The 9,657-nt window shown below is 38.6% G+C and overlaps 1 pseudogene; it reads right to left on the reverse strand.

Moving 5' to 3' along the window:
- Positions 1 to 5,158: 5,158 nt before the first annotated feature.
- Positions 5,159 to 5,284, reverse strand: LOC119243887 (U2 spliceosomal RNA; annotated as a pseudogene).
- Between the last annotated feature and the right edge of the window lie 4,373 nt (positions 5,285 to 9,657).

Genomic DNA, 9,657 nt, shown 5'->3' on the forward strand with positions numbered 1-9,657 from the left:
AGAATTACAGGGGGTCCATTCACACACATCACGCCCATACAGTAAAGCTAGGGGGCCTCTCGCAGCTGTCTGGGAGCCACTGAAAAGCCATTAAAAGTTGGAAAGCAGCGAGAGGACTGAAGGTCCTTTTGTTTCAACACCACATTCCTCTGCAGCGTCTCTCAGCTTCATTCTATTTTTGGCAAAGACCCCTCTATGTATAATCCCTTCTCAGGGGTCAGGAAAGCCATACAGTCATAACCATTTGGGCAATTGTCTTAGTACAAATTATTACAAATTCCCCACGGATGCACTGATTCTAGCGAAAGACACACTGGAACATCTGGCCAAATTGTTTTCATTAAAATCAATCTAACCTGCAAGGCACACCTCAGCAAGGCAAGGAGTCTGGAGGTCCAGGGTTTCCAGAAGGTGTCAGCAAGGGAAGCACTGATTTCACAGGATTCTCCCTTCAGCAACATTTCAGTCCATGCTGCCTCTGTTTCCCTATTTGTAAAATAAGAAAACAAAGAGAATCCCCTTTTAAGGAATGTGGCAATACCTGCATAGTATGGTCCTGAGAATTTGTGTAAGACTTAAAGTCACAAGATTAATAGACAGAAAGGTTCTTAAAATTCTAAGTTCTACAAAATAGAGGCAAGGATTGTTGTGATTACTATTCTTTGCTGTGATATCCCCAATACTGGATCTTGTGTGAAACAGTAATTAGAGGTTAACTTTAAGCTTGTACTCAGAAGTAGACTTATTCAAACTGCAGTTGTCTGAAATACGATTCTTTAGGGAATTTTCTCTCCATTGACCCATGTTCCATTTCTCTTGACCTCTATATAGTCTTTGCCCCTTGCAGTTTTATGGTTTCTTTGATGACCATATTTGGTTTTTTAGTTTCCTCTAAGGGGTTTCTAATTCAATTAATCTACTTTTTACATGACCTCTGTGTTTAAAAATCAAAAATACAAATGCTAAAGAAATGTATTGTGTCTAAATTTATTAAATGTCTAAAATTATTAAATAAAATTTAGATGTAGGGGACTCTGTTTACTAATAGGTAACACTATATATTTTCTCTTCATTCATATATAGCTTCTGTTGAAATTCAGGCTAAAAATGTATTCAGGAAAACCGAGCTTATTTATTTATTTATCTATTTATTTTTCCATAGAAGAACTGGGGTGCAAGCCAGAAGTAAGTGGGTGAGAGGATTCACCGGAGACAGAGTGGGGAGCAGAACAGGCAGACTTACTGAAATACACTGATGAGGGGAGCAGCGGGCGAGACAGGAGAGGTCTGCTGCACCATGTGTGGGTTAGCTTCCTGGCTGGGGTTCGAACTCAAGCTGCAGGGGTATTATTGCTAAGACTTAACCCCTACTCCACCAGGGAGGACACTGAGTTGAGTTTTTAATGACAAAACAGAATCCATGAAATCTATGGGGGAATTTCAGTTGGTATCACAGCAAGGAGAAAGCTCTAGGGAGGCTCAAAATAGAGCTTATTTAGAGGAAGAAGTTTGGGGGAAGAAAAGTACTAAATAAGAAAAAAGAGAGGTAACCTATAATTTGGGAGTAGGAATAATGACACTGTGGATTCTTTGTTCTCTAAGGTTTGAGAGCAATCATTGCTACAGCCTACATGTGATCAAGATGAGAAGGAAATGGATGGAAATGTTGTCTATTGGAATTTGCGAGAAAGATGGGAAGCAACTCACAGAACAAAAATTTTGTAGTAAAACTGTTACAACAGGATATGTTAAGTGGCTCTGATTGCATTTCTTAGACCCTAAACTCTAGCACCACTCACCAAACAATAAAAATAATAGCTTGTCTCAAGACAAAGAAGAGCTTGACTGGAGCCTAGTATGATGACGACTTTTTCTACATGGTTAAAGAAACAATTCTCACTAAACTTGAAACATTTCTCAGAACAGCTGGGTAACTTTATAGCCCTCTGTAATTCACATCTTATAACACTGAGGCTTAGTGTCTGAAGATGTATCAAAAACAATAAATAGGCAAAATATACAATAGTGAGCAGGGCCTTATCTTGTAGCAGATCAGGCTATGCATTCACAAAGTACTTTATGAACTATGATTCATTGAAACTCTTACCTTTTCGTTAAAAGCAACTGACTGTAACCTCCGAAACACTCTACTGTTCTGACTCTGAAAGTTTAGAGTTTTAAACTTTAAAGGTTCAGTTCAGGTCCACTAGTATTTTAACCTCAAAATGAAATCTTAAATTCGTGACTATTCAGCTGCTTGGTGAAAAATTTTATCCTCTAAATATTGCCTATTCATTGAAATCCTCCGTTTTCCAGCCATCTTTTTACCAATGAAATGAAGGCTGTTAAGGATTTTCCGTTGTATTCTTCCCCTGTGGAAATAATTCTGACAGGGGTCATATTAAAATTCCTGGGAGATAATTTCTGACAAGTTTGTGTGCTCAAGATTTTAGAACCACATGCAATTGTCACAAATACTTTCCACCTTGGACAGCTTGGGTCTGGATTCCACATAATAAAGGGGACACTCCACAGTTTGTAATAAAGAAATTAAATCAAAACAACTAACAACTCAATGTTGACTACATATTTTAGAAACTCACACTGAAAAGCCCAGGGCAGAGAAAGACTTGCCATCTGGCTAAAAATTCCAAATCCGAAGTATCCATGCCAAAGATGGCTTAGCCACAAAAAGATTTTTAAATGTTTACCCGAAGAATAAGATGCTGATGAAAGAGGGCCATGAAAAATGACAATTACTGCCTGGACACTGAAGAACAGAAGGATGGGAATTCAAATGCCAATAAACCTCAGGACCACCCACAGGAGCCGCCAAGAATAAAGCAGCCTCTGAGGAGGGCACACAGCCATGAAGAGCAGGAGCTAGAAGAGAATTCTGTTGGGATGACCTAAACTTGACCTTCAAGGACATAAAAGGAAAGCCGCGACAGTTACATTCACTCCACTTGATGACTACAACTCTGGAGAACACAGTTAACAGCACTCTCAACGTCAGGTTTCCTGAGGAGCCTTTATAATCATACCCCAATCAACACAAAATGGTCTCCAGAATGAATGGCAGTTTCTGGCTGGTTAGTGTCAAGTGGTTGCATAAATTCAAAGACAGGGCCTCCCTGGTGGTGCAGGGGTTAAAGTCTCAGTGCTATCAAGCTATCACCAGCCACTGAAGCATGAGTTCAATCCTGGCCAGGGAGCTACCCACACAGCACATCAGACCTCTCCTGTCTTGCCAGCTACTCCCCTCAGCAGGGTATTTCAGTAGATCCACCTGTTCTGCTCCCTGCTCTGTCTCTGGTGAATCTTCTTATCCCCCCATACCTCTGGCCTGCACCCTGTACAAAAATTTAAAAAATAAATCTTAAAAAAAAATTCAAAGACAAATGTGGATTAAAAAAAAGACTGCCTAAATGATAAAGGAAAGGAAGTATATGAAGAAAGAGGGAAAGTATAAGAAATATGAAAGGAAAAACAAAAAAACACAGAAATAGAAGACAACTTGGAATGAAAGGGGAAGTATTACTCAATCCAAAGTGAAGGAAAACTAAAACCAATTGGAAATTTTTCTTAAAGTTAGTTAAGGAGAAATGCCCTCTCTCATCAATTGTAATATTAATCTAATCTCAAATATTTAATGAAAAGTAATGTCTAAAATTATTTCACCTATTTCACCAGGTCTCATTACTATTTCACAGTCTCAATCTACAATTCTGCTGGTTGAGGAAGTTCACAATTTTTTGTACCTATAACTGCCTCAGTTTCTTCAGGAGGCATAATCCTAGTGATCTGAGGAGGTATGATCCTAGTCTCCTAAATTATATACAATGTTGTAAACAATGTCATCTAAAATAAAAAGACTTTCTGAGCTGCTTATTTAAGTCCAATTCTTGGTCCCACTCAAAACAGAATGATTCTGAATGTAGAAGGGAAATGTGACTTTTTAGTAAAGTTTTCATTTCAGGTGAATCTAAATTCAGGCACAATTAAGAACTACTTCAAACCTTTAGTGTATAAGTCATACGTGATTTTTTTTTTTCCATTTTGACTGACGTGTGACAAAAAAGAAATACCATGGGAACTACTGCAGTAGAAAGTGATAAAACTTTCACTGAGAGAATTTTTTTTATTGTGTTTCACACTGTCATCTGATCACCTTGAGAAATCTATAGAAGAGCCAAATGTCGTCCTGTGGAAACAAGCAGACTTGAGGAAAAAACCTGCAACCCTGATTTTTTTATCAATGAAACCAAGGCCCAAATACTGACTCCCATGTTTGACATGTGACATGGAAAGTAGTCATTTTATTTATTTATTTTTGTGGGACCCTCGCCGGCAGCTGGGGATCGAACCGACACTGCAGAGGCTGCGGGCAGCCTCGCAATCCAGCGCTCAACCACTGTGCTACCAGGGGAGGCCCGAAAGTGGTCATTTTAGAGTGGCCAGACCTCTGCAGATTTATGGTGACAGAGATAGAAATTCATTTCATTAGTTTCTAGTCCAATTGGAGTTAGATTCTCAATTTATCACTTTATGACCTTTGCCACAGAAAGTGGTTAAATGCTATAGGCAAAAAAAAATTCTTTCTTAGGTAGTGCAAGAAGCAGTCACAGACAATAAAGGTTTTGCAAAAACAAGTGTTTCCAGTGTGGCATAAGGAAATAAAAAAGTACAATCTTGAATAATCTCAGAATTGATTAAAGTGGTTTCTAAATTCTTCCCCAGTTATCTGCTATTCTCTAAAGCTTTTTAAACTGGCACCCGAAGAACTAATTGGCTTAATTCTTGTTAAAGTTCATCACCTATAATAATGGACTAGAAGACTGAGAGCATGAAGATCTTCAGGTCTCAAGTTTATAATCTCTTGGATTTTAAATGTACTTGAGCTCTCGACTTTCCTCTCATTAAACATCACATTCATGTAGAAATGGAAGGTAATTTGCTGCTCGTATTGATTAGGTCTGAATCCCAGAAAATATTTGAAATGTTTTCTCCTTCCATGGTTGGCGCCCCTTTTTCCCAGGTTTTATTAATTCCTACATAGCACTAGTATCACCTTCTTCAATAAAACATCAATCTCCATCATTTGCTGTGATCCCTCAGCACAGAATGGCTAAGCTTCTGCCTCCAAACGTCCTCATAAAAATCATTTGCTTCATCAGACACTGACTTAAAGACTGAAAGACAATTTTAGGTCAAATATTTTCTCTTAATTTTTACAGTATAAATTTTACTATACTTGATCTTAGCCAAAAGGCCGAGAAGCGATATATAAATTTTACTATATACATTCAGATTTTAATAGAAAATAAAACTAGGAACTAAGTATTTTTTTTAATATTGTGCTCACCTTAAGAATTATATAAAATATAAAAATATTACTCTCTGTCAAATAATATTTATGTAATCTAGTTTTAGCTTATTCTTTTAATTAATAAATTATTGAGCCAAATAAAGAATTCTACATAAAAGAAAAATTACTTATTGAGCACAAACTACGTGCTGACAGTACTTACATGCATGAGCTCATTTTATACATGGACCATTTGCTTTTGGGGGCTAATTTGCCCAAAGTCTTCATGCTGCTTGGTGGTAAAATTCAGATTTAGATCCGCCTGACCACAAAGCTCATCTTAAATATAACACAAACTCTTCACTTTCTTGACTTGAATGATTTTGTTGAAAAAGTCTTACTAGATGTAGCGGCAGGACGGGCACAGATCAGGATTCTATGATTCTATGCAGATGGGTGCAGGAGAGTCCTGGAGCCCTTGGTGGCTTTTTCAGGCTTTGTTGAAATTTTACCAGCTGCGTGGCAGGCAGGGGTGCCGGGTGGCCAGGAGGCTGGCAGGCCTCCCAGCCCTGGGCGACTCTTCACTCTTCCTGGACTCTCTGGCCTTCTCTCATGGTCTCGTTCTCTTTCTTCTGCTTCTCTTTGATTCTCCTTCTCTCGCGGTGTTTCTGTTCCACTCTCTCGCTCGTTTTCCTTCTGGCATCCCCGTGATGCTGCCCTTCAAGGCGCTGTCTCAGCCCAGGTGAACCCACCTATAGAGGCCCACACCCTACCAGGTGCCCGCCATCAGGCATACATTCAGGACTGCATCATCAATGCTGAGGGCGGGAGGGCAGAGAAGCCTGAGAAGCATTTACCCTACACTAGAGTAGACTATTTCTCAAGAATTAATGCTGGCTTGTCTCTGTGGTAAAGTAAAAAGGTGCTGGATTTGCAGCCAGAGGGACTACCATATTTAGACACCATCATTTACTCTTTTTTATGACCTGAAAAATCACGTAAGATCTTCCCCTTTTATAAAGCAATGCGGGTGTGTGTGTGGAGGTGGGGGTGAGATGATCTCATCTCAACTGCCTCATCTATGCAGAGAAATATCAATTCTAAACCAAATCCAATGGTTAGAATCATCTCTATCTACATGAAGTATGTAGGGTAAGGTAACAAGCGTCAGGCTTTTCTGCCCTCCCGCCATCAGGATAGATGATGGATCCTTGCGGTCCTGAATGCAGGCCTGATGGCGGCACCTGGAGTAGGGTGTGGGCAGAGCTAGAAGGGATTCACCTGGGCTCAGACTGGGCTTATAAGGGCGGTGTCATGGGGACGCCAGCAGAATGAATGGAATGAAGCAGAGAAGTAGCAGCAAAACCATGAGAAGCAGACAGAATGTGAGAGAAGGCCGGAGAGCCCAGATAGAGTGAAGACTTGCTGGGGGCTGGGAGGCCTGCCAGCCTCCTGGCCCCCCAGCACACCTACCTGCCTACCGTGTACCTGGTAAATCCCAATAAAAGCCTGAAAAGCCACCGAGGGCTCAAGGACTCTCTCCTCCTTTACCCCGTCCGCTGGAATCATAGAACACCTGCCCTATGGCCTTCCTGCCCCCTACAAAGTATATGGCAGAACAAGCTTAAATGCTGACTTCCTACTTTATAGAAAAAGAGAAGAATCTGAGGGTACCATTTTCTGCCATGATGTAGAGCAATGTCTGAGAGCATGGAAATAGAATATAAAAATGCATCTGATTTTCACTTTTGTTGCAATAAAAACGACCCATTTCTCATTGTGTTGGCAAATTTTCACCTGTCTCCCCACAGAATTACTAAGCCAAATCTGCTAGTAACATGCACCTAGTACTATATGTTTATTTTGAAATTAAAGTATGAGTATAGCTATATAAAATTTATCTTGGGCTTCCATGTTGACCTTAAATATACTCCCAGTACATAACATGCATGTATACCCTAAGCTGACCTTTAACTTAAAGTTAAAATCTGATTTTTGCTACCAAAAATGTCTCCAAAGGGTGAGATACCATTATTTATCAATCGATAGTTGTTAGGTTAAGCTATCTACTAGTAAATGTCCCCCAAAAAACATTTTTTTTTATAAAAGAACACATCTATTATAGACTGTGACAAGATGTCCTCAATACTATATCACATGCTAACAAAAAAATGTCTAAATGAACAGTTTTTGTTTCCAGATCACCCCTATGTGTGGCTGGTCAGAATGGAAATTTTCAAACACTTTTAGAAAAACACCAGTGTGAGGTAGGAGTGTTTAAAAGAGTTAGTTCCCTTTGACTTAACAGTGCCACTTCTCAGAAAGCAGTCTAAGAAAATAATCTTGAATATAAGAGAGCAGGAGCACAGAAGGCATGGGGAAGGGAGAGAGAAGAGAAAGGAAGAAAAACTTAAAAAAAACAAACAAACAAACAAACAAACTTAAGGGGTCTTCCTGGTAGTACAAGGGGTTAAGTCTCAACACTATGAAGCTATCAGCAGCCACTGCAGCATGAGTTCGATCCTTGGCCAGGGAACTACCCACATGGCACAGCAGACCTCTCCTGTCTCGCCTGCTGCTCCCCTCAGCAGTGTATTTCAGTAGATCCATCTGATCTGCTCCCCACTCTGTCTCTGGTGAATCCGCTCACCCCCTGCACCTCTGGCCTATATACCAGATCTTGTACGCATAAATAAATGTTTAAAAAAAAAAAACTTAAGATACAGAAAAATGATGTGGATTGATTTTGCCTTATAAAACATGAAAGCAACCTAAATACTCACAGGACAACAGCTATGCCCACACCATGGCATGCAAAAGCCTCACCAGGCAGTCGGTAATTATGTCTCTACAAAAAGTTTATGAGAAAGTGCAGATATATTTGCTATAATGTTAAATTTAACAGCCAGATATCATTCAAATATAGAAAATTCATACATAAAATGAATTAGAAAAGCATGTGTTAGCACTTATTACCCTCAGAAATTAGCTGGAATGTCATTTTTCTATTTCTTCCAAATTTCCTAATCATCTAAAATCATGAAACATTGCTTTTTTAGAAATTGTGTGTATCAGTTAACATTTGGTTTCTTAAAATGCAAGCGTATTTCCAAATTCTAAATATAGGTAGTACAATCATACCTACCTTTTCTGTGTGTGTGGTGGGGGGGGGGGGAAAGTTTTTCCTCCCTAATTTTAATTGTAAAATTAGGTGTAAAATAATGAATTGTAAAATAATGAATTTTATGTTTCAAATGTGTTCAGCAAAGAAAAGATGGAAATACAGAAAAGTAGGAGAAAGAAGGGGGAAATTTGATAGCATCATCAGTGAGACATTTATCATTAATGTGTTACATACACTTCTGGGCTTTTTTTCTGTGTATTTTATTCTCCTGTTTTATATAGTTATATTTCTGATGTAAATGCATTTTTAGTGCTTTTCTCTACAAAATCATTTTTCAAGATAATTGTTGAAGACAACAATCAAAAATTATACAGTTTCTGGAACCGAAATAGAAGAAATACCCAAAAAAAAAAAAAAAAAAAATCCTTGAATCATGCTGAATCCATTGAAATTGTTCTTTGAAAACATGACATTACTAATTAGGAGGAGAGTATTTTTACATAACAAGTTTTGATACACATATGCATTCTATGTATTAATAAAATATCAATTATTTCACAAAAAATAAACAGTTACAACTTATGCAGGCTGGACTCCACTCCATATCCACTGTCCAGGGGATCCTAGTTGGGTAGCATTGAGTGAGGTTGTTTTCTTCTTATTAATTCAATTTTTTGAATATAAACATGAAAGCATGGGGTGGGGGACGAGAGAGAGGGAAGCCGAGGGGGAATAGGAAAGAAGCCAGTTAGTTACCTAGATGGTGTTACACCTGGGATTTAGTTTTCCAAGCCCAAATTTGTCACCAACAATTAATGTTCAGTTATGCTGGATGACTCTTTATAAAGAGCCATCAGGTTTATATCCAAGGCAATAAGCTGGTCTAGATTTTTAGAAGTGCTGATTTAAGATTACAGAATAATTTCCTATGAAGCAAAATGCATCCTCTCTGGAAATATAGCATGTTTAAGAGTGATCTGACCAGCATAATAAGATTTGAAAATGAAAATTGAGATAGAAGAAAAATGCCTGGGTGAAATCATAAACCAAAAAAGCATAGAACAAAGATATGTATTATAAATGGGGAGAAGAAAATGGGCAAAGAGAAGGGGCGGGGGAGAAGAGGAATTAATACATCTGTCTGTACTTGTTCAATTCCTATAAGAATGCAAGACAGAGAACCAGAAAGTATTATGACTGTATCATATACTTAAACTCATGTTTA

This window comes from Talpa occidentalis, unplaced genomic scaffold (assembly GCF_014898055.3).
Source record: "Talpa occidentalis isolate TD23 unplaced genomic scaffold, MPIMG_talOcc4v2.1 talOcc4.13, whole genome shotgun sequence".
In the NCBI taxonomy this organism is placed as follows: Eukaryota; Metazoa; Chordata; class Mammalia; order Eulipotyphla; family Talpidae; genus Talpa; species Talpa occidentalis.